We start from the raw sequence: 27,500 nt of genomic DNA on the forward strand, positions 1-27,500 counted from the left end.
TTCATTTACCTATACATCTATTTATTTATTCCTTTATTTATCTATCGATCTATCGATCTATCTATCTATCGATCTAATTTATTTATTTAGTGTAGTGTACATAATGTTGTTGCGTGTTAAACTGATTCTTGGTTGATTTTCAGTTTAGTTTGGTTGAAGAGGAAAAATCAGCGTATTTTTTTTTTTCTGTCTAAGTGAAGAATAAAAACATGAGTCACTGAAAAATAAAAATAAAAATAAAAAAAAACATTTCCTTGAGAAATAGAGGAAGCTATAAAGAAACTTTTTGTATTCAAATTTCAGAGAGATAGTGAGAATAAAAAGCCTTTAGTGCAGCGGGCGTCTCCTCCGGCTCCGTCTGCAGATGTTCATTTAATAAATCAGATTAAAATAAAACGTCTTCTGAGAGTTTAGAGAGTCAATATGACTGTTAAAGAAAAGTTAGTTTATACAGGAAGAGAGTGGAGTCGGCCTGCAGCGACCTGCACACACACACACACACACACACACACACACACACACGCGCACACACACAGAATTCATCTGCATGACGCCAGTTTTAATCAGGTGTGTGTGTGTGTGTTTGTGTGTGTGTGTTGACTTTCTGTCCTTCATTTACCCAGCATTCATCTGGGGCAGCCGTGGGGGATTGTGGGTAGATCTGATTGGTGCTTATCTAATTTGGCGACTGGAGGGGGGATTAACACACACACACACAAACACACACAAACACACACATTGAACATTTCCCAAACTTCTTCTTCTTCTTCTTCTGTTTTCTGTTGACGATGAAACGTTTCCTCCTCGGGGCTTCGTCTCGTTCTGCTGCAGGAGAATGATGTTTTATTAGAACTGCTGATGGGATCATAATGAAAAACAAACTCTTTAGTAAAACCTTTAGTGTCTTATCATTCTAAGAAAGAAAACTATTTTAGTTTATAAGTTATTTATAAAGTTATTTTAAGAGGAAACTATCTCCGATATTGTTTCAAATGGATATTCATGAAAATTAGGGTTGTCAAAATTAATGCAATAATAACATGTTAACACAAATTAGTTTTAACGGCACTAATTTCTTTAAAGGGAGTGTTTGTAAGATTCAGAAATGCTTGTTAACAGCGACACCTGTGGCCGTTAAGTCAACGAAAGTCAGCGTCGCGCTCGTGCTCGCTCTAAATAGACATGAACGAGCATCGCTCAAAACAGTGAGGCGACACACGTCAGCTAAAACCACAATATCACTCTATATTTCAGCTGCTTGGCAGTAATGTTAGCTGACCAGACGAAGGTCTCTCCATGAATCACTGCTGATCCTAGTGTTGGCTTTTCCTGCTTCATCCCAAACATTATCATCTCCAACCGGGTGCCGGTGTCTCCCTCGGGACGATAACGTTTCTCTCTGCAGAGATGTCACAAGAACCTCTGTTGGTCTGGAGGAGCTGCAGCATTTATTTCTGCACAAACGTCCACTGTACATTCACTAGATATTCTCGGAGCTAAACTAACTCTTCTGCAGTGTGGAGTGTGCACGCATGAACGTGAGAGGTGCAGCGAGCTGAGTGCAGCCAGAGGAGCAGAGGAACAGAGTACGGGGTTCTGCGACCGCAAAACCCCGTGGCGCAATGAAAGTGAGGGCGTGAGCGCGTGCGATAGGACCTGAAAGATAGTGAGTAGAGATTAACGTCACGCTGCTGTAAAGCGGTATCGGAGCCGTTGTATTGGAGCCGTTTTGCGAGTACGAGTACATGAGCACAGTATCGGAATCGTGCATCCCTAGTTTAGGTTAGGCAACAAAACTACTGAGTCAGGATTAGGAATGTGGTTGATGTTAACTTGACTGACTAAAGACAGAATAAGTTGATGTTTGCTTCTAGTTTCACTGGATGAACGGCGGTCTGCTGGGTGAATGCCGTCGTTCATCCCAAACAGAGACGGAGCGATCACACAGTGAGACACTCTTTTAAAGAACAGGATGACATTAATGTTTATGGGAAACGCTGCATAAAGCTCCTTGAACGTTATAGTGTTGGTGTGTTATTGTGCTCCTCTTCCTCCTCCTCTCTTCCTCCTCCTCTCTTCCTCCTCCCTCCATCTCATCCTTGTCTTTGTTTCTAATCAGTGTTTTATTTTTAGTTTGTATTTCCTAATTGACCGTCTCTCTCTGTCTCCATCAGCGTTAATCGTCTGTCTGATGTGTCTATTTATCTGAAATGAGGCAGCGAAAACACCAGACGACAGGCCGTCACACACACACACACACACACGCACACACACACACACACACACACACACACACACACACACACACACACACACACACACACACACGCACACACACACAGCAGCTGATGTTTATAGTCCAGATTGCAGTTAATAGCGGTTTCATAATGTCATGAATGCAGAGCCGTGACAGATGATTGTGTGTGTGTGTGCGTGTGTGTGTGTGTGTGTGTGTGTGTGTGTGTGTGTGTGTGTCCCTCCTCTCTTTACTGCAGGATGAGAGCAGCTGATGACTCAGCAGGTGTTGACACAACATTAATCAAAAGTAACTCATAATGGGAATCAGTGCTAATGTTAGCACGCTAGGCTAACGAGCTTCGACCCTCTGAGTGGAGGACAGCGTGTCGTATCAGCGTTCATCAGAGAAACAGTCAGACAGTCTTTTTTATAATGAAACTCGTCACAGGAAACGTCCATTCAGAGTCTGGAGGTTTACACCGGGGCTGCAACTATTTTCATTGTTGATTATTTCCTCTATTAATCGATTAGTTGTTTGGTCTATAAATGATGATTGTGAGGATCAGAGTTTCCCAAAGCCCAGGAGGACGTCCTCAAAGGTCTCAGAGATATTCAGTTTACTGTCATAGAGGAAGAAAGAAACCAGTAAATATTTACCTTTAAGAAGCTGGAATCAGAGATTTAGACTTTTTTTTTCTTAAAAAATTACTCAGACTAATTAATCATTAATAAACCTCGAGTACGGCGTTTTGCCCGTCGCCATGTTGGTTTTATTTTATTGCCTTCTTGGTTTTAGTCCATCGCCATCTTGTTTTTCGCCGTTTCCAAAAATCCTGACTTTTATTTCTAGTTGAATAGTACAAATACTTTGACACTCATTTTTCCCCATCGAAGGCTAAAAGACATCAGATTAAAACAGTAAAACTGAGAGAAAATCCTAAACTTCTTTAATATGATGTTGTATTGAGCTCCTTCATTTGGAGGGAAGTCTTGATTTGATTCTTTAGTAAAACACCATAAATAAGAACTGCTTCCACAAGTCCTTTATTAATAACGTTCATTAAGTACAGTTAGAATCATAAATGCAAAAGTGGATTTAGTTGTTTTGGAGGATATAAGAGGAACATCTGTTCAGAGGAAACGAGAGCATGAAATCCTCCTCAGCTGATGAACAGAGAGCGATGAGGTTTTTTCTGTTGGCAGTGATGGAGCAGAAAATGTCTGTAAAAGCTGAGTCGTGCTGCCAGCTCCCGTTCACCGTCAGTGGAGCGACGCCGCCAGTCAGCTCGTATCGACGCTGAGACACTTCAGATGAAGAGCGTTCTTCAAATATAAAAGAGTCGGACAGGAAACCAGCCGAGCAACTAACTGACCGCAGCACCAGATGGTTCTTTATTTGGTTTATATGACAACGTTCTGATGAAGACAGGTCTTTCCTTTCCTTCCCACCTCACCTTACTTCCTCTCTTCCTTCGTCTTCCCGTCCCATCCTTCATTAGCTTCGGCCCCTTTCAGGCGATGGATCATTAGCATAATGGTTTCTTAGTCAAATCATCATTATAGACACACACACACTCACACACACACACACACACACACACACACACTCACACACACACACACACACACACACACACACACACACACACACACACACACACACACACACAGTACAGCTGCTGTAATGGCTTTCGAAGGCAGATCTGTGTTTTCATATTGAACATAAGAAATAAGAACACACACGACTGTGTAGAAACCATCAACTGTGTATTAGAAGAGGACGTTGTCACGGTGACATCCCCCATTGGTTTGTGGACTACGGTTTTGAAGCCTCAAGTTCGGCATTTGGATGTCACTATCTTGGTTTTTGCCGTCACCATCTTGGTTTTTTTGCCTTCGCCATCTTGTTTTTTTGACTGTATTCATCTTGGTGTTTGTCCGTCGCCACTGAACTGAAACCAAACTATGTATTGAAAACACTCTGTGAAAGGGTTAAAGTTGTAAGATGAAAACACGGGCAACTCCCAGACCGGACAACGCCGTGGTAGCGACCTGTCAATCACAAGGTAGCCCCGCCCTAAAGCATCCCCTGCTTTATGGTCTTTTTGACTCTAAATGGGAACATCATTTACTAAATGAACATCATGCTGTATTGAAGAAGACTTGAAACTAGTGATTGAGACCATAAACTCATGTTTACAATGTTTACTGAGGTAATAAATCAAGTTAGAAGTAGGCTCATTTTCTCATAGACTTCTATAGAAACAGTCTTCTTTTAGCCACCAGAGGAGTCGCCCCCTGCTGGCTGTTAGAGAGAATGCAGGTTTAAGACACTTCAGCTTTGACTTCACTCCTCAGACCTGGAGATTGCCGCCTGGTAGAAACTCTCTAATCTGGCAAAGAGAAGAACAAATTCTGGGAGACGTGGTTCATTTATACATTTCTTTTAAAACATGTTTTCCTGCAATTAAAATAAGCGTAAAGCGATGAGAAATGAGAAATTGCACATATTTGAGACATTTTTCAAGACACACTTTACTTACTCTAAGACACTCACACAGAGTCAGTCATGGTTGCTGTATCTGAGTGTTTCAGTGTTGTAGCTGTCAGAGAGACATTCAGCTCTGACAGCCTGCAGAAACACCAGCTGCATACTATTAAACTTCCTCCGAGTGTGTGTGTGTGTGTGTGTGTGTGTGTGTGTGTGTGTGTGTTTGCAGATCCATCCTCTCTTTTCTCTAAAACCTTCCAAACTCAAAATGTTTCCAAATCCTGAGCTGCCAATCAAACCTGGTAATGTGTTGGGTGTCGTTGTTCTGTGTGAATGTATGCTGACAGTTTGAGGCGTTGACTCAGTACCTCTGTGTATTCACACTTCAACTCTGCCCAGTCGGTGTTTTGTTGACCTGTTTTCTTATAAATAGCAGCAGTGGGTTGTGCTGCTGTTCAGGTTTTTAGAGCCTAAACTGCTTCCTGACAGTTTGTCCCTCGAGTTTTTACCATCCAATCTGTCCTGTAATCATCATCTCTGACCTCATTTTAAAAATAACTGCTGCTCACCAACACATCAGGAAACATCTTTAGTATTGTTAGATTCTTACTCTACCTCTAATGGAGCAGGTTTGTCCTCAGAGGATCTAGTGAAATTTTGGATTATAACGCTACATTACATGCTAGCATGTTGCTCTTTCAGGATTTTTAATATATAATTTATTACTTTGTCTGCTTACTTGACCATCTTATTTAAACTGTATTATACATTTCATAATTGTTTTGACATTGTAAGGAATGTAAACACTTGCATGTCCTAAATCCATAACTTGTGGCGTCCTCCAGGGAAGTGTCTCGAGGCCATTGTTCTTTTAATTATATATTAATGATTTAAAATCTGTCTTTATGCAGACGATGCAGCACTGATCACATGAGGATAAAAGTAGAGAATATGTTGTGTTGTGTTGGCTCTCAGATTATAAACTTTCCCTACATTTATAGAAATCAAAGGCCATTCTGTTTGGATCGTGAATCCACCTGAAAAAATATTTAGTTTTTAAAATTTCATATTTAATTTTAATTTTTATTGAGTTTTTCCAATATATGCGTTTAATCATTGCAACACAACGTAATTCACAATGGCCCTTGCTATCTTGGTTTTTGACCGTCACATCTTTGTTTTTGTCTGTTGCCATCTTGTTTTTTTCAGTCACCATTTTTGGTCTTTTGACCGTTGACATCTTGGTTTTTGTCCGTCAGCATCTTGGTTTTTGACCGTCTCCATGTTGGTTTTTGGCCGTCGCCATCGTGGCCAAACCAAAATGTTACAATTAACTCTGATGAACTGAAAATGTTAACCCTTTTAGTTAATGTGTGTTCTAAGTTGTTTTTGGTATCATCATTTTGGTTTGGTGACAGTTCTTTTCCTTTTTTCCATTTATTTGGTGTTTAGAGCTGCAGTGTGAACTAATGTGACTCTTTCTCTCTCTTTTTTTCCATGTGTGCGTCCTCTCCTCGATCGTCCCTCCTCACCAGGTACGTTCAACCAAAACCTCTTAAACTCTTTGCTTCAAATGAGCTTAAAACTCTGGCCCAGTTTCAACCCAGTAATCCTAGTTTGTGGTACCCATAGGACGCCAGCAATCAGCCTCTGTTACGGCTTCTCATGGCGTTTGGATTGTGGACCAAATTGGGTCCAAATGCAATAAAGCATCTGTAAAGGCTGTAGCTTTGGTCCAGTCCCGTTCGAGCTCATCTAAAGACGGATGGGCTGAGTTTTGGTTCTGGAATTCAGATTTATTTGGGCTTTTTGCTGCCATAACATGTTCATTGTCGGATTATTGTGCAGTGAAAATGTCTTCATACTTTCTCCGCATATTGTTTCTCATCTGAAAACCCTATTATATGACTATTATTGTATGCATGTGTGTGTGCAGCTGCAGTGTTTGACCTGATTAAACCACCTCAAAGCTTCTATGAAAAATCAACTTTTGGTAGCAAATGAAAAAACTTCTCGGTCTTTGTCCTCGCTCCCCCAAAATGTAAAGTCTGACAGCGGTGAGGCTGCCAGCGCCGCTTAACTTCACTTCACTGAGCTTTAACAGCTAATCTGCCAGATGGTGAGTTGTACCGGAGCCGAGATGGAGAAATTCCCAGGTTAACTTGTCTGAACACGACCCAAAAAACAGGGAGCCAGCAGACAGCACACACAGGTGGGAGGCTTTACTGCGTCCTCGCCTCAGACGCCGCTGAGACACAAAAAAAAAAAACCTCCAGAAACTATTTGTGTTGTGGTTAAACAGCGAGGAAATGATCAACTGTTCCTCCAAACTGTCTCCACTGCTGTGAGTGAGCGTCTCCCGTGTCTCTGCTGTTCAGGGTTTTCACCATCTTTAAACCGTCTTGGCAGCCTTTAGGTTTGAGTTTTCAAAATGAGCGATTGATCCTGACAGGAGTTGAGTTTTCTCTTAAAGTTAAAATACAACATCTGCCGTCTCCGGTGGACGGATGACACCTCCTCCCCTCTCTCGTATCGATCTGCACAGTTGAAACGAAGGATTTAGAGGTTTTGGGTTTCATCAGAAGAGCCTTTATTGTTCAGTCACATTGATCTGATGTGTGTCAGTAGTGTTTTGCAGAGAGCCGAGGATGCGTCCAGATCTTTCTTCTTCTTGAAATTTATTGGAAAGTCTGTTCTCTGTCTTCTCCAGAGTTCAGATGGATACCAGTTTATACATCACAGAGATAACTGGAACAGGGCTGGTTCCCATTCAGGGGTTTCTATCCTTTTTTTCTTGGCTTCTTTTAGACCCAGAAGTTACGAACTTCTGGTTTTTAGGTTGTAACGGCTCAGTTTTAAAGCTAGAGTGAAGATACTGGAATCATAAGAAACTAGAAAAAAACTAAATAATCCATTAATACCAACCAGGTCATACTAGCTTGTCACAAAGGACGTTAAATAACGCTCCTAAATTGTGGCGAGGAAAAACTGTCCTGGCCATTTTCAAAGGGGTCCCTTGACCTCTGACCTCCAGATATGTGAATGTAAATGGGTTCTATGGGTACCCACCAGTCCCCCCTTTACAGACATGCCCACTTTATGATAATCACATGCAGTTTGGGGGCAAGACATAGTCAAGTCAGCACACTGACACACTGACAGCTGTTGTTGCCTGTTGGGCTGCAGTTTGCCATGTTATGATTGGAGCATATTGTTTAATGCTAAATGCAGAACCTGTGAGGGTTTCTGGACTATATTTGTCATTGTTTTGTGTTGTTAATTGATTTACAGTAGTAAAAATGTACATAGCATATTTGCCCACTCCCAGAGCTAGACATCACGGCTAAAGCTGCATGCTAACTCTGTCACGGACAGGAAAAGTTACGTATTGCGGTCGAGCCGGCCGTCGCTCTCATCTCCGTGGTCAAATGGGCCGACGCTACAACTGTAGAGCACCCATATACTGACAATTTATTACCTCCTTCACCGGCGTTGGTTTGTTTGTTTGTTTGTCTGTCTGTTAGTAGGATTACTCCAAAAGTTTGTGATGGATTTGAATGCCATTTTTGGAGGGGTGGGGTGTGGCACAATGAACAATCCATTACATTTTGGTGGCGATCCGAATCATGATCTGGATCCAGGAATTTTTTTATAAGGATTCCGATCAGCCTGAGCATTAAGACCACAGGGTATAACACATGCGCAGTGTAACTGATGATGCGTGACCCCGTCTTCTTCCTCCTTCTGAGAGCAGAGAGATACGTGTGTGGATGTGTGGCGAGACTTCGAGGTGCCCCAGGAGCTGCTGTCCGTCCGCGGTGAGAAAGTAAAAAGGCGGTAGATGACGGGATGAGAGACAACGTAGTGTAACGTTATACAGACACAACAAGGCTGCTGAATGAGAGAGGCATTCGCCGATAACGTTACACGGAAACACAACGTGTTAATAACAAGCCGACCACCTCACGGTACTGCCAGCTGTGAGCTGTGATCTGTTTTTAAAGTCACGCACCTTGGTGGAGGTCTGCGCTCTCCGAGTGCCATTGTAGTGTTCTCTGCATTCAAACAGCCCCGATGGAGCTGACCATGGATGTATGAAGAGAACGGAGCTGACGGGAGAGCTAGAGACCACCTTGGAGAAGTTAGAGGAAGTATACGGTCCGGTTTTCAAAATAAGGTGTATTCTTTGATTTTTGGTTGGCTGGAATACTAAATAATTCCTGACAATGATCCTGATATATTTGACTTCAAGACATCTCTGACTACATACCTGCTGAAAATCTAACATTTTTACTGGATTAATTTAGAGATTTTCCAAAGTAAAAGTCCCTAGAAGTGTATGATTCAACTTGTTCCCATGGTCTAGTGTTAAAAAAGTTAACAAAAATCACAATAAATCGTAATATCGAATCGCAATACTTAAAAATCACAATACATATCGAATCGTATCGTATCGTGATGGTATTTAATCAGGAGATAGGTGTATCGTCCCAGCCCGACCTTCTAGTGTTTGAACGGAGTTTATAAAAGCAGATCAGGTTTTCTAAAGCTGATACTGATCAATTAAAACTGCCTGAATAGACTCTGAATGCTTCTCCTGACCTCCACGGGGGTCCCAGCGAGGCTCTAATCCCAGAGAGGGGAGGCCGAGAGCGGATTACCCAGCAGCACCGAGCCCCTCTGTGTGTGTGTGTGGGGTTGTGTGTCCTGCTGGGTCGTCAGATCTCTAAATCAGATCTCCTGCAGGTTTAGACTGAGAGTCGCCGTCTCATCTCTGTCTCATCCCTTCATCCTTTATCCTTCCTTCCTTTCCTCCCTCCTTTGTTCCTCCATATCTTCTTATTACTTCTATCCGTCCAGGTCGTTTTAACCTTCGGCGTCGCTTTCTCCCTTCCTCTTCCTCCGATCCTCTCCTCCCACAGCCTCTTTGCCATCTATTTTTTGGTTGCCACGGCAGCCACGGTATCCCAGCATGCTCAGCAGGAGGATCAGACTGCTCGGCGGACGAGCGTCTGCTGGTATCGTCTGCTGCGAAAGCATGAGCGTGATGCCACAGAGCTGAGGAGGCCGAGACTGTAGTGGAGAGATGAAGTGATGAAGGAGAGGTGATGGAGGTGATGGAGGCAGACAGACTGCAGAGGTTTGATATGGAGGATGAGATAGAAGCAGGCAGGTCAGGACTCGGAGGAGTTTACCTGCTGGTTGTTGATGTCGTTGTTTAGTTCTTGTTGAGATAAAGACAGAAAACTTCCAGCGTCGGACGGGAACATCACGTGAAAGTCTTTTAAGATGATTATTTACAAAGTAATCTACCAGGAACGAGTACCCTGAAGTGACCGCGCTTCTTTTATTCAGTTTTCACGTTTCTCTCAGGTTAAAAGCTTTTAAAAAAGCACCCTTAACAAATAAAGAGGGAGAAAAAAAACATGTCTGTGATCTCAAACTTTTTGGTGCCAAGGATGCTTTGTAATAAGGTCGTCGCTTTAGCTCGGCCGGTTTTGTGGCTTTGTTTGCTAGAACCTGAAGACAGAGGACGCATTTTGGTTTCCCAATGTGTCGGCCTATATGTAGGGATGCACCAATACCGATACCAGTATCGGGTATCGTGTCCGATACTGTGCTCATGTTCTCGTACTCGCAAAACGGCTCCGATACCACTTTACGGCAGCGTGACGTTAACCTTTCTTCACCATCTTTCGGGTCCTATCGCACGCGCTCACGCTCCACCTCCCCGACGGTGCGGGCGAGACGGGCCAGTGGTGCGCCCGACCCCGCGGGGCCGGGATCCCACCTCAGCTGCCGCGCGCCGGCCCTCACTGTCATTCACCACGGCGGTTCGCTTGCACCCTCTGACTCGGCCTTTCCAAGCCGACCTAGAGCCGGTCGCAGCGCACCGCCTCGTATGCGGGACTCCCCAACCTGCCGTGTGTCGCTCACACCCTCCAGCTGGCTGTTAACGAGGGTCTTTTGGCACAGAGAAGTACTCGTATCGGTACTCGGTATCGGCGAGTACCCAAATGTAAGTACTTGTACTTGTACTCGGTCTGTGGTATCGGTGCATTCCTACCTGTAAGGAAAACTGACAAAAGGTGCACCAGTGCAACCATGTAAGAAGTTAGTCTGGAGCCCCGGATGGACCTGAGATATCCACAGCTCAGGAGGAAAGTACCGGTGATTTTTGAATCAGACCGGAGCAGCTACTGGGAGCCAGTAAGGAGGAGAGAGGGGAGGTGTGGGAGGTAGTCTGGATACTGGAGGAGCTGCAGAGGTCGAAGGGCACATGCAGGTAGTCCAACATGTACATGACTCCTGGTGTACGGCACACGGCCTCGCTGTGTTCTCTCTGTTCATATCTGGTGTCATTGTGAGCTCCGATAACAGAATATTAAACCACTGATGGTCTGAACGGGTCCTGAAGCTTTAAAGCTGCAGCAGCTCTGCAGCCTGCAGGAGACACGTCAACACAATACACTGTGTGTGTGTGTGTGTGTGTGTGTGTGTGTGCGCGTGCGCGTGTGTATAGAGTTTGGCAGGCGGTTGATTATTCCTGCTTCGTGTCTACCTGCCTGCCCATGTGTGGCCTTTATTATGTTTGTGTCTCAGAGTGTGTGTGTGGGCGTGTATGAGTTAGTGTGTGTGTGTGTGTATTGTGTGTGCAAACACACATCTACACGCACACACACACACACACACACACCGAGTCAGTGTGTAGCTCTCGTTGTGTGCTGGGTATTTAAGAGCTGGCGGTGTGTCTGACATTATTGGAAGGACAAATTAATGGAGCTCAGATCTGATGTGTTCTCGGCTCTTCGCTCGGCTGCTCTGGACTGCAGTCAATTTGACTGTGTGTGTGTGTGTGTGTGTGTGAGTGTGTGTGTTCAGATAAAGGTTGTTACTTCAGAGTCCCTCCAGCTGTTAAACTGTGTTCGGTGTGCTTCTGATTAAAGTGATCTCTAAACGGTATCAGCCCGATTACAGCCTGACACGGCCGTCGTAGGGCGTCGACTCGGATCGGGAACGATAAATGAGTGTCGTGTGCGACAATAGATCGTTTTATGTCGTGTAGCGTGTCATAGTATGCGACAACCGACGCTGCGACAGAAAGTCTAGCGTGTTCGATTTATTTTTTTATTTTTTTACTTTCCACGACGTGTTCCGTCACGGCCCCGGTAAGCCCGTACATTAACAGTGCCGGGAGAGAGTGTATTGTCGGAACAAGGGACCGACGTGTAGTCCGTCACGTGTCGCGGCCGAGTCACGACAAGAATTTATGACTCTCAATCGTCTAATCTGACGAGTATAGTATAGTGACCATCGTAACCGTCAAAGATATCTTGTAGTGTGATCCTGACATTACCGTCCACATCTCAGCAGAAGCTTCACTTCACCTTCAGTCCTTCACAGTCTGAAGGTCCGGACACACCGGGCCAACGGTCGGCCGTCACCATGCTCGCCAACCCTCCCGATTTCCCCGGGAGACTCACGCTTTTTCTTCGCCCTCTCCCGGTTTCCTCCCTTTCATTATCTCAACCTGTCTCTCAACCTGTCTCTCAACCTGTCTCTCAACCTGTCTCTGGCGCTGTACAGCGTGTATAAGCTCTACTGTTTCCACCCAGATGTCAATAGAGCTACACCAACTGTCTTTTCCCGACACCGCGGTACGGTTTCAGCTGCGTTTGACGCACATCACGGCGTCACAGCAAAGCCGTCGTGCCGTGGCGCAAGCCGTTGGAAATAACGTGTTTCAGAGCTCAGTGATTCCGTTGTCGCGTTGCGACTGAACGTTTTTTTGACGTAAAATGGAGCTGTCGGATGGTCAGACGGGACGATGAATCGTGTCGTCTCATGTTGAAAGATTATTTTGTTTTTCTCCACTCTGTGTTTGAACGAAGGCGGCGAGTCGATGAGAAGAAGAAGCAGCATTCAGCGAAGCTCTCGACACAATAAATCTCCTCAAAATGAGCAAAAAAGTCATTTTCTCTCCAAAAAAGCTGAGTGAGTCACGCTGTGGTCAACACACACACACACACACACACACACACACACACACACACACACACACACACACACACGGTGACATTCAGTGTGTTGTCATCAGCCGATCTGTCTTTGTTAGCGCTGCTGTTCCCCACCGGAGGATCGGCTTGTTAGTCTGAGAGATGTCGCCCAGCACGAAATGTCACGCTGTGTGTTTGTGTGTGCGCGTGCGTGTGCATATGTGTGCATGTGTGTGTGTGTGTGTGTTTGTGTGTGTGTGTGTCTGTGTGGCGTACAGAGAGTCAGGTGTGTGTTTGATGATATGTGATTATTCTCAGGTGAGAATCAGGCTGCTGTTAATTTATCTGATAAATATATAAAACAAACACATGAAACAGATAAATCAACTGATAATTAATAATTAATTAATGTTTATCTTGTTGTCCACAAAGTATTAAAAGAAAAGAGAGAAACCAAACCGTTGTTTTCTAGTAAAACAATACAAAGCTGGAATCTATACATGTTTTTGTAATTGATGATTGTGAATAAGCTGAGACTGTACAGCCCAAAACATCGTTTTTCATTCACTCTCAGTTTAGTGATTTTGTTCTGTTTTGCTTCCATAACGTGTCGTCTGTCAGACTAGTGGAAAGAAAACATTTATTTTACTACTTTGTCTACTTGCGTCTGTAGATGTCTCCTAAATTCACCAACAGTTAGCATTAGATACGCCTGGTTTGCATATTTAAACATCAAATTTTAGAAAACTTGTATTACAAAAAAAAGAATAGTCAACTTGGGAAGTTTCATCGTGAGATCTGTCCACCTGTCTCCCCTTTTAATACATCAACATATTATTAATAAAGGTTTCTCCTGGCTGTCAAGGATGCACTGATACCGGATCAGATATCGGTGACAATGGGGTCGATCTATTCAACTCAGTTTGGATCCCCCCCCCTATGAACCCCTATATGAAGCGTCCTGCTGTCAGGTGTGAACTCTCAGGTGCAGCAGCAGCAGAGATCAGCGGACCTCCAGGCTGTGGAACGTCTGACGCTGCAGCTTTTCTGCAGCATCTCAGTAGATCCAGCCGGCCAGTCGGGGGGGAAATTGTCCACTTGAGCGCTGTGAAAATGAGCCGGTCCTGCTGTCAGGCCCTTATTTAAGATGAGAGGCTCGGTTTAGTGTGGAGCCTCGGCTGGGCGGTGATGTGAGAGGGAACACCTGTCACCAAACTGCACTTTGAGAAAGTCACTATTTCCTCCTTCAGATCCTCGGCTCTCGTTTCATTTATCTATCTATCCCGCTTGTTATAGTGCTGAAGGCGGCAGATTCACCTTCTGCTCATGTGATCTGTGTTTAAATGTGTCGTGACTTCAGTTTGAAGGTGTTGACTGACGGGACAAATCTGATGAAATGTGGTTCACTATTCATCTAGCGCCATCATCAGGTCAAACATGTTAATGTGTCCGAGCAGAGAAGTGTAAAAGCAGTCATGTCCTGTGTTGTGTGTGGAAACAGAGCTGTTATAACTCTTGTTTAAGGGGAAAGGGAGGAAACATTAAACCAGATATTCTTGGTAAAACTAAAGTTATTTTATTTACATGGAGTTTAGATGGTAAGACAATGAAAAGAGGCGAGGCAGACTGAAGGAAAAAGAGCTTGAGGCTGCTGTTAAAGTCAACGGGAGGACTCTTAAATTAAGAGCTACAAGTATAAGTTACTCTAAAGGAGCCAAAACTGGAAAATAAAACCTCACTAACTAATTAAAACAAATTTGCGTTAACTTTGACAGCCCTGGTTTATAGATTTGATTACAACGTTACACAGCTCTGTTCGCACATTTCTTTATTCTAGTAGATCTCTTTGTTTTATTTCACACTTGCTTTGGCAACGTAAACAGATGTTTCCCAAGACAATGAATCCCCTCTGAATGGACTTGAATTGAGAGAGAATAACGACACTAACAGAGAGAGACAGAAGACATCAGAGTGTCAGCTGATAAAAGTGTGTTTGTGCAGAAAACCTAAAACTTTAGACGCTCTCCTCCCTCGTTGTCGGCCCATCGCCTCCACCTGTCCGTCCTCCGTCCGTCCGTCTCGCTCACATGGAGGTTAAAAATAACTCCTGACTTGACGCCGCGCCCCCATTGGTCGTCTTTGAACTTCTTGGAGAGATGTAATTGGCTGGGGGGAGGAGGGGAGACACGTCTCCATGGAAACCAGCATCCGAACAGGGATGAGACGGGGACTCTGTGTGTGTTAAAGGGTCAGAAATGTATTTTTATTTCTTCTTTCTGAAGCTTCAAATCAAGTCAAGTAATGGTTTCACTAGAAATGTTACATATTTATTAAATAAAGATAAATTGTAGTTTTTGTAAGTAAAACATTTTAATATTTGAAGAATAAAGTTGTGATTTTGAGGGAAAAGAAGTCATAATATTATGGAAGAAGTTGTATTAAATTAAATGGGACAAGTTGTAATATTACAAGAAAAAAAGTCTTGATAAAAAAACTATTTATATTAAAGAATTTAATTTTTTTTTAAATTAATCTATATATTTGTGGCGTTTTTTTTCCTTTCTGCATGCGAAAACGGATTAATAATCCAACATTTTACCCTGAATAAACACAAACATATATGTGATAGAGACCTTGAAGTGCACAACCACACACACACACACACACACACACACACACACACACACACACACACACACACACACACACACACACACACACACACACATGATCCTGCAGACTGACGGGGTTATTACAATATGACAGAAGGTTAAAGAACAGATTCAAACACACACACACCGTCTACATACGGCCAATACTGAGCTCTTATAAAACCCCAATCCCTACACACACACACACACACACACACACACACACACACACACACACACACACACACACACACACATACACACACACACACAGACACACACAGACACAGACACAGACTGAGTGCACTCTGGGTAGATAATCCGGTGTGTATGAGTCCAGTGTAATCCTGTCAGCAGCTCAGAGACCAACAGTCTTAAGTCCTGCTGGCGCCCCCTTACAGCCACTACAGGACTTCTTCTCTCGTCAGGTGACGCTACTTCTTCTTCTTCTTCTTCTTCTTTTTCTGTGGTGTTGTAGCTGTCATTGTTGAGCCATAAAGACAATCAGAGCTCTACGTCACACAGTGTGGGGTTCATTAAAGGTCCCACATTGTGCTCATTTTCAGGTTCATACTTGTATTTTGTGTTTCTAATAGAACAACAGAATTGCAATGGAACTGCGTTGCCAGGCAACAGTTTGGGTCCATGTTTACTTCCTGTCAGCTGATGTTATCCACATTGACTGCAACAGAAGTAAACTGGGACAACATTTGGAATATTTACGTTTAAAAACGTGTAATGGTCTAAGTATTGTATATTTGTGACATCACAAATGGACAGAAATTCAAACGGCTTGTTTCAAACACACAATTTCTGAATCAAAGCCGTGTGTATTTTTCCATATATTGAGCGTTTTGATAGTTTAACAGTATTTAATAAAGTACTTAAACCTGCTTTATAATATAAAATACATGAAAATCTCACTTATTACAATATGGGACCTTTAAAGAAGAAGCGATGGTGGAGCGAACTATAGAGTGACATTGATTCAATGTTGAATGTTGAGAATACAGAACCGGGACGCTTTTGAGTCCAGCAGAGAGAAAAAAAACTGTCTCTAAGAGAGTTCCTGAGTGTGAGAGGTCAGCGAGGTCACAGACGGTGAAAAGTGTTGCCAACAACAAACTACATCAACTTAATTGGTGCTTTCCCCGGCGGCCTGGAGGTCAAAGGTCACAGCTGACCCAGAAACACGCCCTGTTTGTTCAGAGTACTGACTGAAAGTAGGCCGGCTCTCCTCCCTGTAGCGGTGGGGGGGAGGTCCAGGTCTGAGGTCTAAGAGGTCAACAACTGATTCTAACACAGCAGCTTAACAGCGTCCTCATGGCGGCGGGGCCTGGGGGGGGCCTGGGGGGTGCCAAGACAGCCAGCCACGTGATTGGGATTACTGCGGTCTGATTGGAGGAGGGGGTAACGGAGCCGGGATAACCTGGTATAAACTCTGAACCCACTCAGGTCAGGAGGGAAACATGGAGGTGTGATGCATGCTGGGAAGCTCTAGTTTACATGTATGTGTAGATATCCTGTATATTATATATATTATATTATATATGTATATATATATATATATATATATATATATATATATATATATTATTATTATTTAGAAAGCTGCTGAAAACAAAGTAGAACTTGATGAGAAGCTTTTAGTAATCCTGTTAGTTTAAAGCAGAGAGACCTTTTATCTCAGTGACACGTCTCCGTCTTTGTCTCCGTCTCCGTCTCCGTCTCTGACACTAAACAATAACAGTGACTGAGTGTTAACAGCTCGGCCTGCAGCGGGTTTTAAATCTCTGTTAAACCCTCTGATCTGATCCGTTTCCAGCAGGACTGAACCATCTCCTCCATCTGTCGCTCATCCTCCCCTCGCCGCCGAGCGGACGCTAAGATTCATTAAATAACAAACAATAAGAAGAAGAAGAAGAGAAAGATTCTGCCTTTTAGAGTTTGAACCCGTCTGATGATGTAATAGGACCCGCGGGGTCGTTGTGATGTCATCTGATGCAACATCAGGACCACAGCGTATTAACTTTATAATAAACATCAAATCTTTTATTGTACTTTTTAAGCATGAAAACTCATGTTTGACTGAACGATCCAACCTCAACAGTCCAGATACTAAATTCATCAGGACCTTTAAATCACATCATATGGGATGTGTCTGAATATACTAACATGTTATTCAGTAGTATTATGTCTTAAACCTCATTATGAAACCAATAGAGAGCCTAAGTCCCGCCCCTTCCCGTGGACCGCCATGGAACCTTACTTAGGAAATATATATGAATGGTAGTCAACGGAGAGAGAGAAATATTTATTTGATCCCTTTTCAATTGCACCATGAATCACACAGAATGATGTCTGAACATTTAAAAGATAATTTTGCAAGTCAAGAGAGTCTCAGTTTGTTGTAAAACTGTTGAAGTATCAGACTGTGAAAATACGTCATTAGAAAGACGACGCAGCCTAAAGCCTCATCTCTCTCTCTGAAGCTACGATGCCTATTTGTTTCCTACTGGGATAGGACAATTTACATTTTTTAGAATTTTTTTTGACATTTTCAGACTTTGTTTACTTTTTTCTAAAAAAAAATTCAACTTTCATCATCAGCACTTTGATTGAAGATGATTTTTTGGACATTTTTCAGACTTTTTTCGAACATTTTATTTCGGAAAGTTTTTGACATGTTTGTGAAATTGTTCTGACTTCTTTCCGACATTTTTTTCGACATTTTTCTAACTTTTTTTCAACATTTTTCTGACATGTTTCTTTTTTTTTTTTTTATACACATTTCAAACATTTTTTTGTATCTTTTTTCAAGCATTTTTCCAACTTTTTTCTTTTTACATTTTTCTGAATTTTTTCGAATATTTTTTCGACTTTTTTCATAAATTTTTCTCACTTTTTCAGACATTTTTCTCACTTTTTTGAGCATCACGCTCCTACTGAAGAAAACCGCTTTACTTTCAGTTAATCAATGAACTGATTTCATTCGTTGCACTTGAAATATATCCCACCTTCACATCATTTAATCCTTTTTGACATCACAGCACGACATCAAGCATTTGCATTCCTGTTTTTTCAGTTTTAGAAACCGGTAAAGGAGATTATGATAGTGAGGAAAACACCTCACCTGTATGTCATTCATTAAAGGAGGAGGAAGGTGAAGAGCTGATGTATTTGTTGGTTACAGCTGGAAAAACAGGTAAATATCTGTCTTATAAAATATTAAAATAGGATTTTATTGTTGATGCTGTGATGATGGATCATCAGACTATCATGGGTTATATTTAAAATCTGAGACCTTCGTGACCTCCTGAAGGATCTTTTGAGGTTCGTCTACGACTGGATGTTGGATGGAAAATGGCAGGATTTGAATGATTGATGGATGGATGGTGGCGATGGTGGTGGTGGGGGGGGTGAAGTGAGGTCACAGTGGTCTGCGTTGATCACAATGAGAGAAGAAGAGTAGAGACGGCGTCCTGTGTGGATGGTTTCTTTATAGTGAGGTTTAACTGTGAAGGCTGTGAGGTTTTTATTTCATCGTGGCTGATTCTCTGGTGATTATAACGCTGCTGTTCTTTGATAAAGACGTTCTTTCGCCTGACAGGCCGACGTCGGCGCTCTGATGCTGAGGAATCAAGACGCTGTCAAAGATTTATTACTCAGAGAGATGAAGAAGAGAATGGAAGACAGGAGCGGGACGAAGCAGAGGGAGGAGGATCTAAAAATACACTTTGTTAGTCTTTAACTGGAGAGATGAGGATGATTTACTGAACTCATGTTTGAGATACTTTACTGGTATAGACGGAACTGAACCTGAAGATCTGAGGAGTCTGCTCTTCGTTCCAACCCTCATTCATGGTGGTGAACTAAAGAATGAGACCACGTATATACAAGCTGCTGAAATGAGTTTCCTTCATGAGGTTTCTCAGCTCCTCCTCACAATCTGTTCAAAATGTACCTAACCTGTAAAGCAATGACAAATATAGTCCAGAAGCCCTCACAGGTACTGCATTTAGCATAAAACAATATGCTCAAATCATAACATGGCAAACTGCAGCCCAACAGGCAACAACAGCTGTCAGTGTGTCAGTGTGCTGACTTGACTATGACTTGCCCCCAAACTGCATGTGATTATCATAAAGTGGGCATGTCTGTAAAGGGGAGACTCGTGGGTACCCAGAGAACCCATTTACATTCACATATCTGGAGGTCAGAGGTCAAGGGATCACTTTGAAAATAGACATGACAGTTTTTCCTCGTCAAAATTTAGCACAAGTTTGGAGCGTTATTTAACCTCCTTGATGACAAGCTCGTATGACTACTATATAGTAATAATAGACTTCCTCTAACTTCTCCAAGGTGGTCTCTAGCTCTCCCGTCAGCTCCGTTCTCTTTATACATCCATGGTCAGCTCCATCGGGGCCGTTTCAATGCATTTAACATAAATGTCAGTATCTGGGTGCTCTACAGTTGTAGCGTCGGCCCATTTGACCACGAAGATGAGAGCGACGGCCGGCTCGACCGCAATGTTACCGCGATACGATAACGCTTCCTGTCCGTGACGGAGTTAGCATGCAGCTTTAGCCGTGATGTCTAGCTCTGCTTTACCTGCCAATGTGTGAAACCCAAAGTGTTTCCATCCTTTACTGGCTGTGTAGTGTTTACCATGCTGGATTTCACATGTGAGGGTGCAGGTCGGATCCACGCAGACCCTCCGACGTTTTATACTTTCTAGTTGCGACCGGCTGCAGTTTGTTTTGGTTGACGGATACGGAACGGATATGACGTCACGTTACTCAGACTACAACAATAAAAGCGGTAACTTCCTTCTACCTCCACATAGACTCAAATGAAGCAAATATATTGATTCTGGCATTAAAAAACATCTATTTCAAAATTGTAAAAAAAAGACAGGTGAATTGATTTTTTTTTAATCTACACCTTACATAGAGTTAGGGATATGTGAGATTATATAGTCCACTGCATAACTGCTATTTAACAGTGTGTTGTATTGTCATTCCGGCTGTGTTTGGTGTGTAGCCGGACATATTTACTCAGAAATAGATGGAAGAGACAGAAAGGCCAGACAGAGGAGGACAGAGATGGAGAGATGAGTTGATGAATGAACGAAGGGATGACATGAAGGAAGAGAAGAGGAGGACAGTTAGAGAAGAGGAAGATGAAGAGAGGACGGACGATGTTCATTAGCAGAGCGCTCTAATGGGACAGAGACGGATGGAGACGAGATGAAGACGAGGAGGAGTAATGAAAGAGAGATTTAATTAGTTAAAAGAAAAGAAAGTAAACCGGAAGTCTCAAAGGAATCGATGAGTCGATTAGAAAATGAAGCAGAAGGAACTGGAAAGAGAAAGGGATGAGATAGACGACGAAACAAACAAATAATAAAATAAAAGTTATTCAAAAAAAGAGAAGTGTAGGCAGATAAAGAAAGAGGTTTGGACACATACATACATCTACTGCTCCTTTTTATACGACAATGAAATCCTTCATTCGGTGGTTGCAGTTACGTTTTTATTGTTAAAGACGGTTGTTGACAGAGGAAGAAATTGCAGCGGTTACTACAGCTATTACTGTTACTAATATTTCAGTTTATATAACAACCTGAAATTTGGTGCACTTGTGGACAAGAAGTCTGGTAATAATAATTCATATTTTAGTTTGTTTACTGTAGAAAATAAATGGTTCAAGTGCGTTTTTATTATAAAAATAAAACAGTTCACTCTCCTATGTTTTCAGGTAGATTAATACATTCAGTAATGTTTGTTTCTACATTTAATTGTAAGAGTGCCTCCTTTAATTTAATCCATTAACCGCGTCTCTGTGGTGTTTACATGAGAAGTTCTGAAGCATTCATCTGTAGAACTGATCCTGCAGGAAGAAAGAAAGAAAGAAAGAAAGAAAGAAGAGATTTATAAAGATCAGAAAAGAGGAAGAGGAGGAAGACGAGTGTGAGTTTTATGAGACTAGTTATTAAAGAATCTGAGAGGTCGACTTCTCATTAACGTCGAAGGAGAAGAATCAATGTGAAGAAGAAGATGAAGAGATGAAAACGATCAGCAGCAGGTTCAGAGGAAGAAGAGAGAGAGTCTTTCATTAAAGAATGAGTGAAATCAAACAGAAGAGGAGGATGAGAAGGAGGAAGAGGAGGAAGAGGGAGAGAAAGATGATGATAAAGAGGAATAGGAGGAGGAAGAGGAGAGGAGGAGGAGGAGAAAGCGGGAGAGGAGGAAGAGGGAGAAGAGGAGAGAGAGGAAGATGAGGAGGAGAAAGATGATGTGGAAGAGGAGGAGGAAGAGGGAGAGAAGGAGAGACGGGAATAAGGAGAGAATGAGGAAGATGACGGGGAAGAGGAGGAGAAGGAGGGAGAGGAATAAAGAGAGGAAGAGGAGGAGGAAGGAGAGGAGGAGAAGGAGGGACAGCAATAAGGAGAGGAAGAGGAGGAGGAAGAGAAAAAGAAGGAAGAAGAGGAGAGGAGGAGGAGAAAGCGGGAGAGGAGGAGAGACAGGAATAAGGAGAGGAGGAGGAAGATGACGGGGAATAGGAGGAGAAGGAGGGAGAGGAATAAAGAGAGGATGAGGAGGAGGGAGAGAAGGATAGACAGGAATAAGGAGAGGAAGAAGAGAAGGAGGGAGAGAAATTAGGAGAGGAAGAGGAGGAGAAGGAAGAGCTGTTTGCACTGTTGGCTGCTAGCTGACGGCTCAGTCGCTGCCATGTTGAGAGCCATTTAGAGTCAATAGAAGTGCTCTGAACCTTTGACGTCTCTCAGAGCGTTTACGGAGGAACTGATTTGACAGAATTAAACCAATTAACCCCTGAGTTGATCATCAGATCAGATTAATCAACAACATTTCTCCTGCTTCTGTGTGTTTTAATGTCACCGTGAAGTGAATATCTTTGGACTGTTGGGTCAACAGAACAAGACATTTGAAGACGCCATTTGGGACTTTCATAGATGAGAAAGATATCTTATGAAAAGTTATTTTATTTTTCGTTCATTTTCCTACTAATGTCCAGCAACACGAGCTATCAGTGCAGCTCCTGTAGTGTTTAGGCAACAAAAGTACTTGGTAGGTTTCAGGAAAAGGTCGTGGTTTGGGTTAACGTATGTTTGAAATACTCTTTAATTTAATAGAGTATTGGTTCTCTTCACCTGTTCAGCGTCGTGTTTGTTTTCTTGTCAGGAGACATCGATATGAGTCATCATCATCCCTGTCATGAAGGGATGGATGTTGTGTGTTTATGATACCGTGGAGCTCCACGCGCTACACTGTTTACTGATGGGACTCTTCTATTTGAATGTTTGATGCTTATTATTTGTCACTTATCGTGTTCTTGTGAAAGCTCTGGCAGCACAAACTCTCCGTTCTGTTCCTGCCAATTAAGCTTTCAGAGATTACGTAAAGTCACGAGGCGGCTGGAAGAGAGAGAGAGAGAGAGAGTGAGACGTGACGGCAGAAATAAAGAGAGATGGATGGTTGAACAGATAAGAAGAGGAGAAGAAGAGCAGAGTGTCGGCGTGGTGATGAAAGTCAATCAGAGAGAGAGAGACTGTCACAGAGGATTAACCTCCAAAAACCATCACATGTGAGATCAGTGTATGACAAACCAGCCCTGTCTGTGATGATAGAGATCACATTTGTTGTTGAAAGGTTTAATACGTTGATGTTGTAACAAACAGATGAACAGAAACAGAACAAATCTCAGAGGAAACTCTCCATCGATACTCTTCATAACGGTATCCATGGATACTCTCGTAACGGTATCCATGGATACTCTCGTAACGGTATCCATGGATACTCTCGTAAAGGTATCCATGGATACTCTCGTAACGGTATCCATGGATACTCTCGTAACGGTATCCATTGATAGTCTCGTAATGGTATCAATTGGCTTTTGGACGTCACCATCTTAGTTTTTGGTCGTCACCATCTTGGTTTAGAGTGTTAGTGTCAGCAGGGCGGTGTATGTGGGATTGATTCAGGATAAACTACAGTCTGTGTGTTCATACTGGTGAAGGAACATGTTGATCTATGGAGATTTCAGGCCTGCATTTTATTGTAGTAAATAAAGTAAGAGTTCAAGACGATGATGCTGATCTGAGTGGCTTCCTGTCCGGTTTACTCTTCGTCAGGTCTGCAGGTATCAGCGTTGATCGTCCTGACTCATCCTGCATTCTCCCATGATCCTCCACTGTTTGACCTTGTTAAGGGAGGTCGCCTCTAATTGGACGCCGCTCGACTTAATGGCTCCCATTAGCGCTAGGAAAGGTTAAGTCATGCACATCTTCCTTCCACCGCCTCGCTAACAAGCGGCGGCCGCTTCGGCTTCGTTAAGAGGAGGATTTTATCACACAGCTGGGACTGAACTCTCTCTTCTTTGTGCTCTTTGTTATCTACTACTGAAGATCCAAGGGAAGGAAGGATGGAAGGAAGGAAGGAAGTCTCCTCCTCCTCTCTGCATGTTGATCTGACGTTTGTGTTTTGGCTCGGTGTTTCTTCATGAATGAAATCGGTCGGACTGATCGGCTTCAGGCCAAAAACACAGCTGATTAGATTTCAGTCGATCTGGATTTGTGCCGTCAGACGAGATGTGAAACCTCCAGAGACCCGACATCCAAACATCCAAACCTCCAGCTGAAGGAATCCAATTAGCTTCAAGAAGACGTGTGTCTTTGTTTTACATCCTGATCATATCAGATGGAAGTTCCCTTTAAGTGAGCTGCTGCTCCAAGTCACTACACTGAAAAACCTTTGTCTAATTGTCCTATTAACCTTTTCCACATGTTTTTGTCTTCTTTAGGGGGGTCCAGGGGGTCTTTAGGGGGAGATAGCGGGTCAAAAGTAGATGTCACATAGAGGTGGTGTACATCATCTGAAAGCTGGGAACCTGAAGATTAATTTGAGATGCAGCTCAGCACTGTGTGTCAAGTTGTATGATGTTATGACAGAAGTATATGATGATCATCCCCATGCTCTATTATGTCTCATAAGTTGTTGCAGCAATGTTTGGGTTGATACCATTTGTTGCACAGATTTGGTGCTAAATTTAACAATTTTTTTACCACTGGAGGATTGATCAAAATGATCAATAATCTCTCCAAAATACCACATTAAGACCCCAAGACCTTGAGGAACACCATAGAATAAGCCATGCTGTGATTTGGGATCAGAAACTTTTGACATTTGAAGATTTCTTCAAGAATTGCATTTTTCTGCGATTGGATGGCGAGCAACCCCCTTATCTGGTTTGTGGTTGTTGCCATCTTGGCTTTCTGCCTTTTGCCATCTTGGTTTTTGGTCGTTGCCATTCTGGTTTTCAGCCGTCGTCATCTTGGTTTTTGCTCGTTGCAAGTTTAAAAAAATGGTGTCACTGCAATGAAATGGCTCCTATGGGTACTAACATCATCCCACATGAATACAGTTGGGCTCATTGGTTGGTACCAATGGATTCTTTAGGTTTTCTAGCTTCATATGATACCAGTATCTTCACTCTAGCTTTGAAACTGAGCCGCTAAAACCTCTGAAAGAAGGTAAAGTCAGCCGAGGGCGCCGGTGCCCTCAAGAAGTGGAAGAGGTTAAAACGTTCTTCTTTTTGTGTATTGTTTTAGGACGTCTGAGGGGGTCCACCCCCGCCTCCTGACTTCCTGTTTACTTCCTGGAACACAGTGAGAACTTGCTGTCACCTGACCGGCTGGAGGCTTCACCTTTCCTTCTCAGCAGATTTATACACAGTGAGTATCTTTATATCTTTACAGTTTATACAGTGGTGTGAATACGTCAGTGAGGCCAGGCCTCCTTTTATCACCGAGCACTTGGGATCGGCAACTTTCTAAAAGCTCTGTGGATGGATTATAATTTTTTTAATTATTCGCCTACATAAAAATGTTATGAATGAGACCATTAAGTGTTCCATTATTTCTGGTTGTTGATTCAAACTTTTTCTCTCAACAACTCGCTCTCATCATTCCTTCCATCGTAACTCTTCATGTGTTTGCACCAGTAATAAGTCTTATAAATGGAGCACGTAAACCGTGTACACAATTCAGATGTTGCGGTTATGGTTTTGTTTATAAAAGAAAAAAATACTGTTTTCTCTGGGAAAAGTGATGAACTGCATTTTAATTGAATCAATGAGAAGGGCAGCACACTCACACCCAGCCAGCCAGTTATTACTGAGAAACGAACACAAGATTACAAATGCTCAAAAAAGCTTCATCTGACTTTGTTGCTATCAGGAAAAGATTAGAAACTAGACAGTTTGACAGGTTGTTTTATGCCTCCGGGGGGCGTTTTATTTCCTTGTTTTTTGCACATCAAATTTGGCATAAACGTCCTCTTGGATGAACTGATTAGATTTTGGTGGTCAAAGATCACTGTGACCTCACAAGACTCGTTTTTGGCCACAACTCAATAATTAATGTGCTAATTATGCCAATTTCACACAAATGTCTAACAGGATAAAGTGTCTCAATTAAATGAAACTATTTGGAAATTGGAGCTGAAAAGTGTCTGCAGAAATAATAATCATAATAATAAATAAATTCTTGGGCTGCCCCCTCTAATCAGTCATTTTGGTCTTTGTCCACTAATATTTCTTTAGTCGATTGGTCATTTTTATGCTTTTTTCATGCTGAATGACTTATTTTCAAGAAGCTTATGAGCACGTCTCTGATAAAAACAATATTTAAAGTGGTGCTCTTGTGTGATTCTTTGTGGAGAAACTCAGTTTTATAGATCTGTCAATTAAATCGAGTATGAGTGTTAAGATTTCTTTAGTCGAGGACAACCCTAGAAACTTCTGACTCTGAGTGATGACTGGAATTCACAGCATGCTTTCTCTCAAAAACTAAAAATATAACAGTGTGACGTGTCAGAGGTCTGAATAATAATCATAGAAATATCAAAGAAAAAAATCAAAGAAAGTGGCTTTAGAGTATCAAGAAAGATAGGATGAAGGAAGAAGAAAACAGTGAAAATAAAGGGAGATGGGAAGGAATAAAGAGAGAAGGAACAAGAAAAGAAGGAGGGAGGCTATGTTAGAGTGAAAAAGAAAATAATCTGGCAGCTGCAATAGTCAAATAAAAAAGAAGATAGAAATAAAAATAGCTGAATGAGGAGGAGGAATAGTTTAACTTGTGAGATGAGCATCCCTCCATCCTCATCCTTTATTCATTCATCACTCCGCTTCTCTTTTCTACTACTCTTTATTTCCTCTCATTTCTTTTCTCTTTGTTTTTCTTGTCTTTTATCCGAATCTGTCACGTTAGTTTTTCTTCTTTCAGAGTCACTTCTTCCTGCTTTCTCTCCTCCTTTTCTCCTTTTCTTCGTCTCCAGCTGTCTGTTTCTTTAGTTTCTCTGTTTTATGACGTGATTGGTTTTCTTCTTCTCCTCTTCTTCTCCTCTTTTCTCCTTCACGTTTCATTCACTTACTCTCATCTCGCTGTTATAATTAACCTCCATTCAGTCTCCTGCTGTTGTTTAGTGTTTCCTCTCATTCATTCACGTTCACTCTGATTCACTTCATTTACTCTCATTCTCTCCAGCTGACCCTCACACACTATTATTCACTCTGCTGCCATTGACTCTCATTCAGCTTCATCTAACACACACACATACACACACACACACACACACAGCGTGATGGTAGAAGGCAGGGAAGCGTGGCGGTGAAATCCTTGCTAATAGAGGAGAGGTTTATAACTCCCTGAAGAAACAAGAAGTGATGGTCAGTCAGATGTTTATGGTCTTCATATTGTCTGTAAACTCCTGTCTTTGGGACGAGGAGATGAATATTGATCTGTTAGCTTTATAACAGACTGGGTTTTACAACTATTTCATGCATCAGTCAGTCTGTCTTTGTCATATTGTTGTTTGCCCCGGATCAGGCAGGTCTCTTTCACCGCTCATAGCTATACCTACGAAAAGTAATGCACTGTAATTCATATACTGTCCCACAAAATCAATTCATATTTAATCCACGTAATCGTGAACCAGGAAGTATAAAGAGCGACAAACGCCACATAGGTAGGAGGTCGGGGTGGATGGGTGGGTCTAAAAACACCAGACATTCACCAGGAGACCTATATTGGTGCCCCGT

General features: G+C 42.5%; 2 protein-coding genes across 3 annotated transcripts in view; both read left to right on the top strand.

The window, feature by feature from the left end:
- Positions 1 to 27,500, top strand: part of LOC119503753 (zinc finger and SCAN domain-containing protein 2-like) — a 681,462-nt gene that overhangs the window by 498,554 nt on the left and 155,408 nt on the right.
- LOC119503733 (semaphorin-6D-like) overlaps positions 1 to 27,500 on the top strand; it is a 145,356-nt gene that overhangs the window by 50,791 nt on the left and 67,065 nt on the right. For both annotated transcript variants that reach the window (XM_037795668.1, XM_037795669.1), the window contains exon 3: positions 25,012 to 25,134. The gene's annotated coding sequence lies outside the window, so the exon portion shown is untranslated. The remainder of the gene's footprint in view (positions 1 to 25,011; positions 25,135 to 27,500) is intronic.

The sequence above is a fragment of the Sebastes umbrosus genome, chromosome 15 (genome assembly GCF_015220745.1).
Source record: "Sebastes umbrosus isolate fSebUmb1 chromosome 15, fSebUmb1.pri, whole genome shotgun sequence".
In the NCBI taxonomy this organism is placed as follows: Eukaryota; Metazoa; Chordata; class Actinopteri; order Perciformes; family Sebastidae; genus Sebastes; species Sebastes umbrosus.